Source organism: Hippopotamus amphibius, chromosome 1 (genome assembly GCF_030028045.1).
Source record: "Hippopotamus amphibius kiboko isolate mHipAmp2 chromosome 1, mHipAmp2.hap2, whole genome shotgun sequence".
NCBI classification, from domain to species: domain Eukaryota; kingdom Metazoa; phylum Chordata; class Mammalia; order Artiodactyla; family Hippopotamidae; genus Hippopotamus; species Hippopotamus amphibius.
In genome coordinates, this window is record NC_080186.1 from 130869123 (window position 1) to 130887226 (window position 18104).

Sequence of the window (18104 nt, forward strand, 5' to 3'; positions counted from 1 at the left end):
GGAAGACAGCTGGCTTCTCAGATCTGCTTCTGCACTTGGTTTGTTGCAGTATCCTATTTGGGTTTAAATGTATAAAGACAACCCGGCCTCACACAGATATGTAGTTGGAAAAGGGAGAAGTATTTAAATCATCTTCTCAGATAATGATGGATATTCCCTGGTACTACACCAAAACTTGACAAGTGTTAGGGGTGGTTGCAATGTAAGATCTGAAACCACGCTGACAAACTCTTTTACTCTGGCACATTAAAACCCACTGGTCTGCCTTGCACTTTGAATGACTCTTTTACCCAGGCATGATTTTCCATAACATTTTATAACAGTGTTCACTCGAAAACGATTGCCTCACCGACTATGCAGATCTTCCAAATATTGACACACTGCATTACACAGCATCAAAAATTCAAATATATTAGCATCACCACAGCTCTCATCAGAGACCGTTTTCGTGAGAGGATGCCAAGTTCAGATAAAGTTCTCCAAACGTGTAATTTTCACTTAGCATCTTCGAATTTTATCACGGGTAACAAATACTGCCTGTTGCTTTCCTTAAGGTGGCAGGCTCACCTTGTTTATTTTTGAGAAAGCATCTGCCAAATACCCAGATCTGAAAACCGTGGTGCATCAGCTGTCCTCTCAAGTAAAAATAATGTGCCATGAAAAAAGCGACCGATCCAGAGGACAATTCCATCACACATGTTTTCCTCAACCTTCCCTTCAACCACCGTGCTTTGGTATGCGGCAGAAGTGCTTTCTACGTAGCTTTTTTTTTTTTTTTTTTTTTTTTAACACAGATCATTAAAAAGACAGGTACTGGAGGGCAGAAATTTCTAAAGGTAATCATTTTACTGCTTCATTTAGGACGTTCTTAAGTGAAGCTGGCATGTGTGTGACAGTGAAGGACACAATGGCTCCATGATTCCTTGTACACTTTGGTGCCACTTCCCACTACCGGTCCAAATATCAATAGGATGGGGGACATCCCTGGTGGTGCAGTGGTTAAGAATCCACTTGCCAATGCAGGAGACACAGGTTCTATCCCTGGTCCGGGAAGATCCCACGTGCTGCGGAGCAACTAAGCCCGTGAGCCACAACTACTGAGCCTGCGTGCTGCAACTACTGGGCCTCCACTGCTCCAAACTTCAGTTGTTCCCTACAGTTGACCAAAAAAGATCTAGTCCCTCCCACCTGGCATTCAAGGCTTCCCAACCCAGCTCCACCTCCCTTTCCTAGCCTCGCCTCCTACGAACGCCAGTCCAGCCACACTAGGATCCTTCCATCCATACTTGCTTCAGGCCTTTCCTGAGCAGTGACCTCCACCAGGAGTCCCTTCCCTCTTCTATCTTGATCAACTGTTGGAAACCTACCAACCTTTTCAGGCTCAGACAACCTCTCCTTTCTAATCGTCTGCATCTCTTATTTGCGTTGACGTCATGCATCAGTCTGCCTACAGCTACTGATCGATTCATTTACCCACTCCTCCTGGACTGCAGGCTCTTTGATGGCTGGGACCACACCGGCCTAAGAATATTATCTCTTTGTTCTATTTATTTATTTATTTTATTTATTTTTAAAGCCACAGATGTCAGCATGTACAAAGCCAACCTGTGGATACACTTTGATTGATTTTCGGCTGTGTTGGGTCTTCGTTGCCGCGCGCGGGCTTTCTCTAGCTGTGGGGAGTGGGGGCTACTCTTCCTTGTGGTGCGCAGGCTTCTCGTTGCAGTGGCTTCTCTTGTGGTGGAGCAAGGGGCTCTAGGCGCACGGACTTCAGTAGTTGCAGCACATGGGCTCAGTAGTTGTGGTACATGGGCTTAGTTTCTCCACGGCGTGTGGGATCTTCCCAGACCAGGGATGAACCCATGTCCCCTGCACTGGCAGGCAGATTCTTAACCACTGCATCACCAGGGAGGTCCCTATCTCTTGGTGCTTGCACTTGCTCCCTGAGCCTCCATTTCGCCTCTGTAAAATGGGGAGACTGGCACCCTATGTCATAGAGCTGTGGTGAGGATTAAATGCATTCAGGTATGTCAAGTGCCTAGAAAACTGCCCGGCACATAGGAAGGACTCGACCAGTGTGAGCTGCCCTTGTTGTCATCACAATAATGATTAGTGCTGTTAAATATCACACGGGAGAAGGCGTGAGCACCGTCCTCTTCCTGTCAGTTTCATGGCCCACTTTCCCACAGGAAGGGCAGGCTCTGGTAACACGATGCATTTTAAGCTGGTCTAGAAGCATGAAAATATGTCCAGATATTTCTTTGGTTTTCCTGCAAGCAGTTCTATTCCCGGGGGCTTATTTCAGTTGGGTCCCTCTGTTCTGTTCCTCACGCCTGCCAAACCTCCATGGACCTGAGACGTCTGAACATAACTGAAGCAGGCCCTCCGGCCGAGTCACAGAGAAGGCCCGGGATACTCAGAGCCCTGATTAAAACTGCAGTGGGTCTGGCTTTGTATCAGCTGAGCCACCTTCCTTTCTCAGGTCTACCCAACCACCCTCTCTGGGCTCTGAGGATGGGGCAGCCCTTTCAGTCCCGCTGGGCACCCAAAACCAGAAAGATAATCGGCGTGTTAAACTTTGATCTCTGCTGCTGTCACTCTAATCGGCAGGCGAGGAGAGCTCTCCAGTCCCTGGGCTCTGCCCTGCCTGAAGCGGGCTGGCGGGGTGTTGTCAGTGTGCTGGGTTTGTTTTTAAGCTTAGTGAACAAAGCACCCCAGAATGCCAGCTGCCTCGGGTTTGGTTACTCTGTTCTCGAGATGTGATGAGCTCCTGGCATTGCGTGCATTCTGAGGAGGGCGGGATGTGTGTGTGTGAGGCTCCAAAGGGCAACGGCAAGCAAATCAGTCACGTTGGGGCTCCGGGGTCCTGTTTCCAAACACGCTTCCGGCCTGCAGACGCCGTTATGAGAGATGGTGCGCCACCCCACGCAAAAACCTGATGCCATTTCCACCTTGTTTCATCATCTTTCTAAGGCTGGTACAAAAGTTCTCCCGATGCCACGGAGGGTACCATTTCTGTGGCCTTGGCTCAGCCACGGTCACCACAGTCGTGATGCTAGCACTTTCTACACGCCGGCCACTGGGTGCAACTCTTCACCTGTATTGCCTAGTTTCAGGCTGAGCACAGCTGGGGTGGGGGGAACTCTGGATATCCCTGTTTGGCAGATGAGGGGAGTGCAGCTCCTGGTGGATAAGTCACTGATCCGAAAGACACCTCTCCTGGACCCAGGAACCAGGAACCAAGGCCAGTGTCATCAGATTCCACAGTGTAAGGGCTTTCACTCCGCCCCTCTGGCCAGTCCTCTTTGCCATCCATCACACTTAGCTGAAAGGGACTGGGGAAAAGCTGGAACTAGTATTTTGGGGGAGTCTCCACCTGCACCAGACCCACGCATTATCTTATTTCTTCCTGAAAACAGTCTTGCAAGGTAGAGATGATCACGCCCAGCTAAGAGGAGAGGATCTGGGGCTCAACTTGTCAACTGACTTGCCCAGCTCCGCAGTCAGAGCAGGATCCAGACTAAAGCCAGTGTGAGCTCCGAGTCCAAGCCCTTCCTGCCACGTTCACTGCTCCCGTTGTGCTAGGACATCTGGTCCTCCTGGGAGAGTCGAGGGGAACTTCTCCCCAACAATGGGCATGGCTGACAGGGCTAATCACTGTCAGTGAGAGGAAAGGGGAGAGGAAAAGCCCGATACCAAAATGATTTGGGAGTAGGGGACTGCAGTTCAGGGGAGACAGGCAGGAAAACAAGAAGGCAGGTCCCCGCAGTGTAGGAACAGAGAATCTAGGGACAGACAAGTTGGTTCTATGACCATACCTGTTCCTTCCATCAGAATCAGGAGGGCCTCGCCCTCCGATTCCAGATCTTTCCAAACCTCAGGACTCAGTTTAAGCACCACATTGTCTCCAGAGCCTTCCTCCAGTCCCCAGTCATCCTGATCTCTACGAGCATCTCGTGTCTGTCTTTCAATTATGTACATACTGTGGTCTGTCTTGCTAATGTCATGAGATAGAAAGTCCTATCAGATAGGAGGTTCCCGTTGAGATAGGAAGTTATTAAGATGGAGGATATTGTCCTATTCGTTCCTTTTTTTATTCCTCATGGAACCCAGAAGACTGGCATAAACAAATATATGCTCAAATACATGTGGTACTGAACTGTTCCCATTTCACAGAGAAAAACAGAGGAACTCCTATAAATCAGGTGAGCAGCTCCAGGGTTATCTGATTTTCTTCTAACATGAAATCTCCTGGTTGCTACTACACCCCAATCAAAACCAAGCAAATGTGGATTAGTTTCAAAAGGAGGAGAGGGAAGAAAGGGAGAAGGGAGTAGGGGAGAGGAGGTGGGAGGAAGAGGAGAAAGATAAAGGGGCGGAGGGGAAAGATGAGGAGGGAGGAGGAGGAAAAGGAGGAGGAAGAAGTAAGTGGGAGGAGGAGGAAGAGATGAGTGGGAGGAAGAGGAAGGGGAGGAGGGTTTAGCTCTGGAATGGGACACAGCTTCAAACTGAAATGGGTACAAAATCAGACTAGAGACAGAAATAGCACTCTTTTCTCAAGCATGAATTCTATTTTGCCCAACCTAAAAAGAGATTTTTCTGCCATGCAAACCTCCTCTTCTGTGCCTGCTTCACTGAGACGTAGGTATAATTGACTTCATCGACTGTGGAAACCTAACCCGCCGTAGAATGAACTACATTCGGAACTCTGTCAGGTTAATCTCGAGAGAAATCTAGCAACAAGGTCAAATCTTGAAGCAAAACAAAACAGACAACCAGGAATTTGCAGGCCGGCCATGCCTCACGTGGCACAGCTCGGGCAGGCCCTGTGAGGTGCTCCAAGGGGCGGGCAGGCGGGGGCACCTTCCTTCTAGTGAACATTGAACATCCTGGGGACCCCCAGTGCACCCTCACAGAGCCTGGCATGGGAGATGTTCCACACGCCTGTCACCTGTTCCCATCTCTGAGTTTACAAACACAGTCAATGACTGTCACCTTTAACCACTTTCATTAACATCAGGATTCGCCAGCTAATCTCAATCCTGGCCACATTTCAGACTTTCTCTACAACATGGTTTTCATATTTATTCATTTTGGCGGTATTATTAGTCATGAACCTCACCAATGATATGGGCATTCTGGGCATTCATATGGGACTGGAACCTTACCTGAGCCTTCATACTTGGATCATTAGATCAGTTTTGACCAAACTGGGTCTGTAACATACGCTGTATGTCTTGCTCTTGTGTTTTCTCTCATTGTATTCAGAATTACGTATTTGTAGGTTTCCTTGTTTTGTGTCTTCACCCTCTTAAAAATACTGATGTCTGTGAGGACCAGAATCATTTGCATTGTTTCCCATGTATAGTATATAATATGGCACTAATATAATGCAAGGCATGTGGTAGGTACTTAATAAACATTTATTGAATGAATGAATGAATGAATGAATGAATGGGGTTGGGTTAAACGTCTCTTAGCACCTTTTGACAGGCTCCATATCACCAGAGGCTCCTCGGCTGCCGGACCCCAAGCAGGTGACCCTTCGTGAATCGGCTGGTCACGCCGATACGGTGTCGGGACCCCAGATCCAACATCCAGGTCCTCTGTTTGCAGAGCTGGGACCAAGGAAGGCTTGGTCACAGGGGTGATCTCAGGCTGGGGGCCTGGAGGATGGGCCCACCGTGGAGCTTACCTGACCACTGCCCCAATCAGGACCCAGCTGGGGAAGGGCATCTCTGATTCCTGGCAGCCAGCACCAGTGTGTGCTCCACACACAGAGAGCGGCAGGAGAGCCTGGTGGCAGGCGGGAAAGCATATCCAGCCCCTCCATCCAGATGTGACCCCAAGTTCAGGGCGATGTGCACTTTGAGAAGGTGTGCCACACATAATAGTGGTGGAGCTACACCTGTATTCTGAATGACCTGTCCCTTAATGCAGCGTCACAGCAGGTGCAGGGCAAAGAGGGGGCCAGAGCAGGCCTCCAGGGAGACACTGGTGAAAGCACTCCACCCCCAGCACATGTTCTGGACTCTGGGCCCAGTCCCAGTCCTCCAGGCAGCCGTCCTATGAAACGAGTTCTCGCATAGCTTCCCAGAACCCATCTGCTGTCCCCGTCCCACTGCTCCATCAACCTCGGCCACACTCACCCCCTAACAAGTCCTGTCCCCACCTCCAAGGCTTTGATCTATTGCTTCCTTCCGGGGTTCCTCCTCCCTCAGGCCTGAGCGTGGCCGTTCCTTCTCGTTATTTAGATCTCAGCTCAAACGCTGCCCCCAAGAGAAGCCTTCCCTGACCACCTACTGATCTGGACCCCACATGATTCTGATCTGGACTCTGCTTGTCTGTTTCTTGCTGGCTTGTGAGCTTCAAGAGACCAGGCCACCTTTTACTTATTCTTTAAGCCCAAACCCCAGCACAGGGCAGCACACAGAAGGCACTCGATAAATGTTTCTATGAACAAATGAGAGACTGACTGAGTGAACGCACCTTCTCAGTTAAACAATGAGGACCAGCCCAGCTCCCCGGGGTCCCTTCGATGTCAGGCCTGTCCGGTAATGAGACTAAATCCCCAAATCCATCAATGATGCGGCAGAAGCTCTTGAGAAGAGTCGCCCTGTATCAGGATGGGCTCTGGGTCTAGGTCTAGTTAAGTTTTTCTTTTTATTGAGCACTGACTATACAGCAAGCAGACATTAGGTCTTTGTTTAATTCACAGCCTCCCTCTGCTGACATGGTGATTCCCATGTCAGGGATAAGGAAACACACTTGAGGATGTTGAGCAACTTGTTCAAGGTCTCTGGGCTATGCAGTCACAGACCTTGCTCGGCCTGGCCCTGGACACCTGGCTCTGGAACACCTCTCTCCTGCTCCCCTGCACATCTCCACGTCAGTCCGCAAGTCTGCCCCCCGGGGCAAGGATGGGACAGGAACAAGAACTCTCCGGATGAAGCCGTTCCTCCTCCTTCACCCAACAAGCCTGTGTCCCTGCTCTGTGTGGGTCCCGAGGCCGAGGGCTGGGGACACAGAACCATGAGGCTGAGCCCCACCCTCCTGCAGCTCGGGGACATCCATGTCGCAGTGAGTCACCCATCACAGTGGTCTTCTAGAACGTTTTTTCTTAATTAAGGGTAATTAAAATTCCTCCAGTTTTTGAGGATTCCTTAAAATTCCTTTAGCAGGGTGGTGAGGGGGGTGGTGATGGTATGTGGAGTGAGTACTGATGTCTGAATTCAGGGGACACCCTTGAGGTGGCAGTGTGTGTGGGGGGGGGGGGGCGGGGGGAGGGTTGGCCAGACAGCAAACTGGCTAGGTGGGCCGGCCTCCCAGGGCTTGCCCCAGTTTGGAGCCATTTCCTCCCCAAATTGTGACTTCCCTGCTCTCCAGCCCCGAGCTCTGTACCCTGGCAGAGGACCAGAGGGCCCTAGCACGGGGAGAGTGCCCCACTCAGCACTTGGTAGCAGGTCTTGGAGTGCAGGCACCAGGACCTCTGCTGAGCCACTGGAATTTTTCAATTTGAAGCCCACAGTTCGCTCGCTCTCTGTCTCTCTCTCACTCCCTCTCATTCCTTCCTTCCTTCCTGGCACACTGCGCATTCTCCCCTCCTCCCCGCAGCGAAGCCCATTGTCATTCTGGTGGCATTTCAGCCCACTGCAAGCTTAGGGAGGCTCCCTCTTCCAGATTTCTCTGTCAAACTGCTGGCAAAGACAAAGCCGTTCAGAGCGAGATTCGAGATTCGGTAGCTAGCTTTTTAATTTCCTGGCCGGAGGTTGTCAGGACAGTGCAGAGAAAATTGCCAACGATTCGGAGAGCGGCCCATGAATCTGGGGCAGAGCTGGAGAGAACAAGGGAGCACTTCAGCTGGGGTGGGGGTGTTGGCAGCCACTCGGATGAGAAAGTTCTCTTCTTCCAAATTGCTTTGATTCAGATCCCGTGCTAATTTAAAAAGATCGATTCAGCAATTTTTCACCCTTCCTCAATAAAGTGTTTTAGAGGGCTGAGAGAGAAAAAAGAGAAGGGGTGCTCCAGGGATCCTTCTCTAGGGGGATAAGGATCCGTTGATCACAGGTTGCTAGGAAATGAGGGTTATTCATTTGAGGGAGAGCTGTCATACTCCCAAATTCATTTTGCGTCCCTGGATTACAGCACAAACGTACCTCCAGATTAAGACACACTGTCAGAGTGAAAAGATCTGCAGCCCAACCCCAAGCTCAGCCACGCAGCTGCTGTGTGGCTGTGGGTTGGTGGCGCCTCCCTCTCTGAACTCTGAAAATGGAGAGGATTGAATAAAACAACTCCTAACATCCTTTCCCATCTCTGTGCTTCTCTGCCTTTACCAAGCCCATCAGGAATCTTTTCATTACCTCCAGTCTGAGGTCCCTGGCCTCTCGAGTGGAACCTCAGATGGCTCTGAATTGTAAGGACTGGTCTATGACCTCCAGAGAGGTAAGTGACAGAACGGTGGCATCAGGAAGAACAGTTTTCATGTAACCCTGTCACGCCAACCAAGATTCCCCAGCTGGATACATTCAGGCAAGTTAACACAGAAGCATAACGTGGTGAACTGGCACTGGGGTTTTGTTTTATGGTTCCCAGAACACTCTCAAAAACATTCTCTTCCAAATAACATTCCTCACAACCACCCTATAAGTGAAGTCCTATCACTGGTCCCATTTTACAGATAAGAAAAGTGAGGTTCACATGCCCAAAGGCTGATGAAGTCTGACCAGAGCCCTTGCCCAGCACTTTGACTTGTTCTGGCCTAAGATAGACAAAAGTTGCTCCCAGAGAAGCAGCTCGTGCAGGGGAGAGAAGTCAGGCACATCTTGCCAGATCCTTCCTTTCAGATCCTGGCTCCCCTGCCACCCACACTGTCCTTTAATTGGCTGTATCCATCCACGGCTCTCAGTTGCAAGCAGCATAAATAAACTGTAGGGTGGGACCTCCCTTGTGGCGCAGCGGTTAAGAATCTGCCTGCCAATGCAGGGCACACGGGTTCAATCCCTGGTCTGGGAAGATCCCACATGCTGCGGAGAAACTAAGTCCGTGCACCACAACTACTGAGATCATGTGTCACAACTATTGAAGCCCGTGCCCCCTAGAGCCTGTGCTCTGCAACAAGAGAAGCCACTGTACTGAGAAGGCTGTGCACCACAACAAACAGTAGCCCCCTGCTCAACACAACTAGAGAAAGAAAGCCCGCATGCAGCAATGAAGACCCAATGCAGTCAAAAATAAATAAATAGATAGAAAAATAAATAAATAAAAAATAAATAAATAAATCGCAGCAAGATCTTTAAAAAAGTTTAAAATATAAATAAATAAATAAAACAACTGTGGGTGATTTAAACTGAAAGTGAATTTATTAAAAGGATGCTGAGTCGCTCACATGAAACAGGAAGGCTGGAGAACTAGGCCTAAGAGAGTAGGCAGGAAAAAAGGGAGGTCACGCAGCCAGAATCACAGCGCAAACTTCTGTGACAGACCTAGCCCAGCAACATCAGCACTGCAGTGCTACAAACACAGAGCCCAGGGCGCCACCGCTGTAGCGCTTATCTCCCCCGGCTTTGGCCGTGTGCCTGCACCTGAGCTGCCAGGAGAGCTGGGAAAGTGGGTCCCTGGCATTTTCATCTACAGGAAGGCTCTGCCTCCCAACAAGTCTCAGAGGGTGGAGGTTACCCCCAAAATAGGAAGGGCATTGAGATGCCTGGCAACCAAATAGACGGTAGGTGTTCACTGTCAGTCAGGTTACACCAGCTAATGCTGTGATAACAAAAAATCCTAAATCTCAGTGGCTTTAAAACACCAAGATTTATTTCTTGTTCACTCTACAGGTCCAACAAGGGTCAGCTGGGGGCTCTGCTCCAGGTCACCCAGAGCCCAGGCTGACGGAGCAGCTACATCCCTGTCCACCGTCACCACGGCAGATAGAACAAGAGCCCTGGAGCAGCCGTTAAAGGCTCTAGTCCAGAAGTGACATCACGTCTACTCACGGCTCCTTGGCTGGAACTAGTCACATGGCCCTCCCTTGGGGCCGGCAGGTACAATCTTGCTTTGGGCCTAGAAGGCAGAGAGCTGAGACTATCTGGTGAACAGCATGAAGGATGCCCACAGTCTACTCTACGGAGCCTGCTGTCCAGAGCCTTCCTAGGGAGGGAAGTAGAAGAAAAAGGCACTGAAATGGAGGCAGGAGACCTGAGTTTCATTCCAGGTCGAGACACTGTACTTCCTCCAGCACCCCTAAGGAATGGAGGAAACCCCCACTTTGGAGTGTGGTCGCAAAAGGCAGTCCACTCAAACTGCACGTGGCAGCAGCAAACGCTCAGAGCACACGCACTAATGAAGCACTGGAGGGGCCAGGAGCAACCAGAGCCAGGAGCCGAGCCAGCCTCCAGGAGCTCAGGCAGGCGGGCAGGCAGGCAGCCTCCTCCTCGCTCACAGGCTCCTGAGCCATTGCGCTGTCTCCCCAGAAAGACAGGCACTTCTCAGTAGCCCCAGATCCCTCTGGAAAGAAACTCTCTACGGGCAGCAGGAGCTGAGATAGCTGGTGTATCCACAGGCCTCTGGGGCCCATACTCTGTTTCAGCTGCAGAGAGGTGACCGGCCAGACTGAGTCCCAGGAAAACACAGGGAAGCGAGGAACTATGCGTGAGGGTCTGCCTGTGCCTCGGAGGGGCCTCACACACCCCGCGTCTGACTGGCCCTCAGCCCTTCCTGCACTTGTCATGTTGACACTCCTAAAGCAGCGAGAACAACTGTTGGAACGGCCGTGTCCCATGACCAACAGACTAAACATTTAAGCCTCCTTCAACACCCAGTTCAGGGAAGAGGGCAGGATAACTTCTGAGGTAAGTGGGCTTCATAGCTACAGCACAGACCACTAGTTTCCTGCCATTTGCCACTTCTTCCTTAATAATAGGAACACCAAATTTTCATCAGAGGCTGTGCCAGAAAGGCCCAGCTGCACTGGCCAGCCTGCCCGCAGCTCCCTCGGGCCTGGAGACTTGGGCGGCCATCTTGCCTCGGAGCCCTCAAGACGGCAGAGGAGCCTGGAGCCTGGAGCCTGAGGGTCGCGGGGCTGCCCTGTCAGACCTCCTCCAGACCTTTACACGAGATAGACGAACTTCTGTTATTTTGTGGTTTACAATTACTAGCAGCTGGGAATTCCTTGGCGATCCAGCGGTTAGGGCTCTGCGCTTTCACTGCTGAGGGCATAGGTTCAATCCCTGGTTGAGGAACTAAGATCCCACAAGATGCATGGTGCGGCCAAAAGAGTAAAGTAAAATACATACATACATACATACATACACACAATTACTAGCAGCAGAATTCAACTGTGAAAAGCTATCGTAGAGGCAGAAAAATAATTGCTAACCATTCCTGTCTTCAGAGGCGTGTGGGGCTTTTTAAAAGGATGACCTCATGTTTGGATGACCCCTTCCACGGGCCTGGAGGTGCAAAAGTGGGCCTGGAGCTGAGACTGGAAGAGAGGGCCTGAGAGGGCTGACTTGTGGTACAGCCCATCAGGAGTATCTGGCATTTCACAGGCATACCATGAGGGTGGGAGGGAAGAGGGAGATGGAGATGGGGAGGGGAGAGAGGAGGTAATGAGTTGGACCGAAGCTGGTGCCCCCATGAGGAGAAATAGCTGACCAGGAATCCCTCGGGACATGTAAAGTCCTCTAAGAACAAGAAGGTTGAAAGCACAGTTTGCAGTTTGTTTTTAATGTTGCTGAAATGTCAGTCTCTCCTCTGACACTCTCAGAACTTCAGTCCATACCAAAGAATCGAGGTGCTGAGTTTCACATGAAAACACATAAACTAAAGTGAATACAGCAGAGACGGCAGCTCTGAAGCAGAGGTGACCGTGGAGAAGTTGCAGAAATTGCGGAGGCAGTCAGGCTTGGCCTTCTGCAGGGCCCAAGACGGTGATGGTGGGGGCCGGGGTGGGTGATGGGGAAGGAGTGAGCGGTCTCAGCCAGATCTCAAGGGCAGGGACCCACTAGCCAACATCTGCCGCATAAGATGCCTCTTGTAGCCTCCTCATCCATCTCCCTGTCCCCAGCTTCACTGGGTCCAATCACACCCTGCTGCTGTCCCAGAGAAATCTTTGTCAATTTTGCATCTGATACTCCTCCTGCCCTATTTAAAACCTGCTGTCTCCATTCCAAGGTCAAGTTCAACCTCTGAAATGGCAGCATTTGAGGTCGTAGTTTATTTCATCAACCTCATCTCTTGCTGGTCCCCTCTCCACCCCACGCTCTGCAACCCCGCGCAGTCCATAGGACTGGCAACCCTTTATGGAATACATCCGTGTTCTTCAAGACTCTGGGCCTTTGCTCAAGCTGTACCCTCTGCCTGGGACCCTGAACCTCTCTCTTCTCTATGGACTTATCCAGGAAAAGTCCTTTAGTATCAACAGAAGTGACTTCTGGCTGGTTTAAGCAGTAAAGGTATGTAGTAAAAAATATGGGGTGGCTTCCAGAATCCCTGGGGGGACCAGAGATCCAGGCCTGGAGATGACAATGGACAGGAGCCACCCCCCAAAATCACACCACTGGACATTCCATGGAGATGCCACTGCCCAGTGCTGGGACCGAACAGCATTGGGTGCCTCTGACACTGCCCGTGCAGGTGCTGGACACCCTGTGGAACCCCACCAAGACCCTTCTGGAGGCAGACACCACCTCCCCGAATTATGCAGCTTGCTTCTTCACATGCCACCTGCTGCGTCCAGTGCCAGAGAGGCCTCTGATGGCTGGGGCCAAGGCCACATGTTTGGGAAGCCAGGAAATCAAGTCTTTGGGCTCCCAGGTAGAAGGGGTCTCCCCATCCTGCCAAGACGCGTAAGGTAGGGACAGCCCAAATGCAGGAACATGTTTAAAGGCACTTCTACAAAGAAGGGCATGCCCCCCACACTCATCAGGACCCTGTCTGAATGCCACCTTCTGTGAGACATCCCCAGAGCTGCCTCGAGCAGTTACCTGCACCCCTCTGTACCCTTCGTACCTGCCTCCACTCTCAGGCACCACTATTGATGACCTCCTTCTAGGTTTAAACGCTCTTTGTTTTACAGATGAGAGATGCAAGGGCCAGAGGAAGATGTCACTGATATTTTCAAGGGAACCCTTAACCAAAGGTTATCACTTAGGTAGAAGTGGTCACCTGGGAACAAGGGTGAGGGCTGAGAGTAGGACTTGAGGCAAGGATGACTGCAAGAAGCTGAAATACCCACATGCCAAACATAATCACCCTTTCGGGCCCAAGGATGGGGGGTCTAAATTTTCTACCCAAAGAGGCAACTGTTCCTAACCTTGACCCATTGTCAGAACCTCCTAGAAAACTTATTATAAACGCAGATGGCCATGACCTACCTCTAGAGATTGATTCTGTAGGTCTGAGGGGACAGCTGGGCGTCTATATTTTTAATGAGTCCTCAGGGAATTTTGATGAACATCAAAGTTAAAGAAAGACACCTAAGCTGTCTACCAAGGGACACACAGTAAACTAGGTGGATTTACAGTCATTCTTAGACATGATATGAAGGGATGGGGCCCAGGAGAAGAAAGCCAATTCCTTCATGCTTTTAGTCAATCAATCACTTGTTTGTTAGTTTTTACATTCAGTCATTCCACAAATGATGGGTTTAGTGGAGAAAGGTGGTCAAGGTTATATCAGTCAGGATGAGCTAGATTATGCTGCAGTAACAAACAACTCCACAACCTCACTGGCTTAAAATAACCAAAGTTTACTTCTCACTCCTGCTGGTCCATTCGGGACCAGTCGGGGCCCCTACTCTATATCCCTTCACTCTAGGGGCCAAGATAGTAGATCAGTCACCATCTCAAGCCATGCTGGTTGTCATAGCAAATGGAAGGAGAATTCTTGAAGGATCTCATGTTAGTACTTAAGTGTCCTAGCCCAGAAGTCACATGAGTCACTTCTGCTTACAACTCACTGTCCAGAACCAGTTACATGCCTCCTAACTAAACTGTAGGGTATTGGTTAGGACTGCTGCACCTCCATGCTATAGCAGGAAGGGCCAGTGCTTCTATCAGCAAAGCAAAGCTTTCCCAGATACCCTCAGCTTCTATCTCCTTGGCCAGAACTGGCACCTATGGTCACCCCTAGTAACAAAGGAATCTAGGGAAGTATACACCTTAACAGGGCACACTGAAGCCCCAGACAAAGCTGGGTTCTGTTGATAAAGAAGGGGAATGGATACTGGATAACTAGCAGTAAATGATCGACATCTGCGTCACTTGAGAATGAGAGACAGTGTTGTAGGTGCAAAGACAAAGGCAGAGGATAGATCCAGATCCCAGCAGCAACAGCATGGAGGGCTCGACTATGAACTTGGCTTCACTGAGCCCACCAATTTAGGGACTGAGTGGGTGGCTGTCTGCATCATCACAAGATTAAAACTAGCAAAGTAATTAATCAAGATTTCTGCCCAATAATAGACTACAACTGAATACATTAGGATGTTGTATCAAGACTATATTATCAGCTATTAGCTATTGAGTGCCTCCTATGTGCCAGGTTCTGCATATATATTTTCTCTACATTTCATGACAACAAATGGTACGTGATAATATCTTCATTTTAGCAGATGACGCTCAGACTGGTTCATGCATTGTTCTAGGTCACACAGATGATAAACAGAGGTGCTCAATCCAAACCCAACCCAGACTTCAAACTTCTTTTCTGTACATCATATCAGGTTGTCTCTTTCACTAAGCATCCTTCAGTAATAATTCAAAATGACAACATGTTAAAAACACTGCAGCCTGAAATGTTATCGAAGATGCATATTTGGTGGGAGAGGTGGTGATAGTACTGATTGGTGCCGAGGATGCCTGCTTATCGAAGCCCTGTCTTCTGAGTGTGTATTTGGAATCAATCTGTCATTAGAGGTGCTGGAAAACATCACAAAGAAATAAACAAAAAGCAGCCGAGATCCCTTGCTGCAGATGTAGTCAATACACTACAGACAGGTAATCTCAAGCAATGCTGGATACTGTTAATTAAGAAATGAACAGCTGTCCAGCCTAAGAATTAGTAAGGCTCTTTGGATGAAAATAGGGAAGCAAGGAGAAAAAGGGCCACACCATGAACGTGAATAAGGACAAACGACCTATCTACCCCAAGTGGGTGTGGTGTCCAAATCCAGTTCTGGGCTCCGGAATGCTCTTGCTTAAGGAACCGGATCTTGGATTAGCAGGTTGGAAGGTTACCAAGGCAACCCACAGACTGACTTCTAACCTCAGGACCTGCTCCCAGCCCCAGGCTCCTAGTCCAGTCCAGTCATACATTATGGACTGCTTACTGAATTGTACCTGACCCCTCTGTATATACTGTCAATATGTTGACTATATCCTGCATTTGGTGGAGGGCAGTATCAAAAATCTTGAATGGCCTGATTCTACACTTAGAAGAGCAAATTTCCCATTTACTCATTCATCCTTTTTTCATCCATCCATCTAGCACACATTTACCGAGAGCCTGTATGGACGAGGCACTGTTCTAGGTGTTGGGGACACAATGATGAATGAAACAGACAACCCCTTCCTTCATGCAGTTTAGAAGTTAGCGGGGGGACAGTGGTTAATCAAACAACTTCCCAACCGAAGTGTAAACTTGTGACTGTACTATGTTCTCAGCATTTGCTGAGGACCAGGAATTATGCTAAAAAGAATACCAAAACGAAGCTTCATCCTCTTCAAAGTCCTGAGGAACTGAGGCTCAGAGAGGTGATGCAGCTTTCCCAAAGTCACACCACCCCAAAGTGATGGAGCTGGGCTTCCAATCCAGCGCCATCTGATGCAAAAAGCCCACGCACTTGGTTGCTTTTTCTCACCCCCCTTAGCAAAGTATGGCTCTCCTTTCCAGTTTCTACCCTTCCTCCTTCGAGATCTGGGTTTGGCCTTGCAGTCTCTGACAAAATATTCCAGCACCTAATATGTACAATTCACTGGCCTCAGGCAACTTGTTACAGACAAATTGTAACAATGAGAGGCAACAATTATTTTTTCCTAAAGGATATCTGAAAATGAGATCACTACCTGGGCCAAAATTAAAACAATATCTGCGTAGACATGGCTAAAGGTCCTGGATTAATACAGCAATGGCGCTCCCTGGTGACAATGGTTGTGTATTACATGTTCCTTGACTTGGGGGTGAAGCACATTTTGGATATACTGGAAGCTTCCTACTGCAAATCTGGACGAATAATAAGCCTCCCCTAGACTTGATTACCTTCACTCCTCATTCCCCAACCTCACCACACCCCATTTATATCAATTCCAGAGGCAAGGTCACAGGTATAGGATGCAGCCTCTTTTCAGAGTTGAGTTCTAACAACTAGGACACAAGGTCCCCAGGAGACTGATAAAGGGTTAAACCATTTGCTGCCAATCTCTGGGATCACTTACATCATCTCCTGCTTTCTCTTCTGAAAGCAATGGCTATGAATGACACCCTCCTCCATCTACCCTCCACGCTGCCCCTCCCCCCCCACACACTGTCTCTATCTGACCATACTCCATGACTATAGGAAACAGATAAAAATTTACACTTCTACTTTGAGCTAGGTATTGGGCTGAGAACACAGTGATGAACAAACAGCAAGCCGTGGTCTCAACTCTAAAGCTTACACTGTAGCAGGGGAAACAGGTGGCCAATTAGCCTATAAATTATTCACTTTCAATTACAATAATTGCTACAAGAAAGAGGCTCTGAGAGTCTATACCAGTGAGACAAGACCAGATCAGGTCAGAGGGTCAGAAAAGTCTGCCCTGAGGAAAAAGAGTAAGGTATGCTGTGCCACAGTGGAGAAGAGGCTGGTCAAAGCGATAGGGAGCTTGCAGGAGAACGAGCGTGGGGCCCAGGTGGCCTGAACGGGGACTCTCCTGGGGCTAAAGGTGGGTGATAAGTGTGGGAACAATTAGGAGGAACAGTGATTAGGTAATCTCCAGGATGGTGAAGTATTAAGAGAGGATGTTGATCATTAACTTAACCTTTGAGGAAGATTTAGCTTGAGTTGAAGGATAAGTATAAACTAACATCCTGATATTCATTTTAAGGGTTAAACTCTCTTAAACCGGAAAAGTTGGAGTGGGGAGCACTGCAGATCTCTGTCTATTATGCCTCTTTCCAGGAGGCAAGGATATTGAAGAATTTACTATTTACATTCCCTCCACTGCTTACGGAAGATGAGGAAATCACAGTAGCAGACACAACTGCCAGTGTGGTGGGCAGGAGTTCAGGCAATAATGGACAAAAGGCTGAAAGGAAGAGAGGACAGTGGTGGCAGTTCCAATGGCGAATTGTGGCTACAAAAAAAGCGGGAAAAAAGCCTTACCTTTGATGCCAGCTAGCTCTCAGAATGTAGTACACCTTAGGTTAAACATCGCCAAGATTTGGATTCAGGAAACCTGAGTTCAAACCCTCCTCTTCCACATCTAGCTGCGTTATCAGCGTAACAAACTCTCTGTGCCTCCATTTCTGCATCTGCAAAATAGCGATGATAATATCTGCTTTTTAGATTGTGAAGTAGTGTATGTAACGTAGTTAGTATCATGGCCGTAATATTCCAATTACTCAATATTCGTTTATTATTATTATTATTGACAATATTTACTACCTGGAAGGAAATACAAACATACACACATAAAATAGTCAGGGAAACATTTTTACAGCACAGTTTTCCGTTATTTTTCAGTTTCCTAAAATAAATATGCATTTCTATTAAAATCAGAAGGGGAAATAAAACACACAATTTTTGAATAAAAGAAATTGCACTAGTCCATTGCTTCCCACATTTCCCGCAACATATTGTTCAAGAAAGGCACGGGAATACATGTTAAAAGCACAGATTCCTAGGCCCCGACCCAGAAATACTGACTCAGAATCCCTAAAGGACAAACCTGTTAATCTATACGTTCACTCAACCTAGCAGACGATTCTTATAAACCAGGAACTTTTCAGATGTGCTGATTTAGAGCGAGGGGGCAGTAATGGGGCGAGGACGGCCACTCCAGGCTGCAGCAATCACGAGGGCCTGAGCCTACAAGTCCCATACTGCCCCGCAAACTGGAGGCGAG

The 18104-nt window shown here is 48.9% G+C and overlaps 1 long non-coding RNA gene across 1 annotated transcript in view; it reads right to left on the reverse strand.

Moving 5' to 3' along the window:
* The window catches only part of LOC130849731 (uncharacterized), a 161202-nt gene extending 143146 nt beyond the window's left edge, over positions 1–18056 (reverse strand). The window contains exons 1-2 of the long non-coding RNA XR_009052789.1: positions 17928–18056; positions 17363–17511 (exon numbers count right to left, since the gene is read on the reverse strand). This is a non-coding gene — a long non-coding RNA (uncharacterized LOC130849731). The remainder of the gene's footprint in view (positions 1–17362; positions 17512–17927) is intronic.
* Positions 18057–18104: the final 48 nt, after the last annotated feature.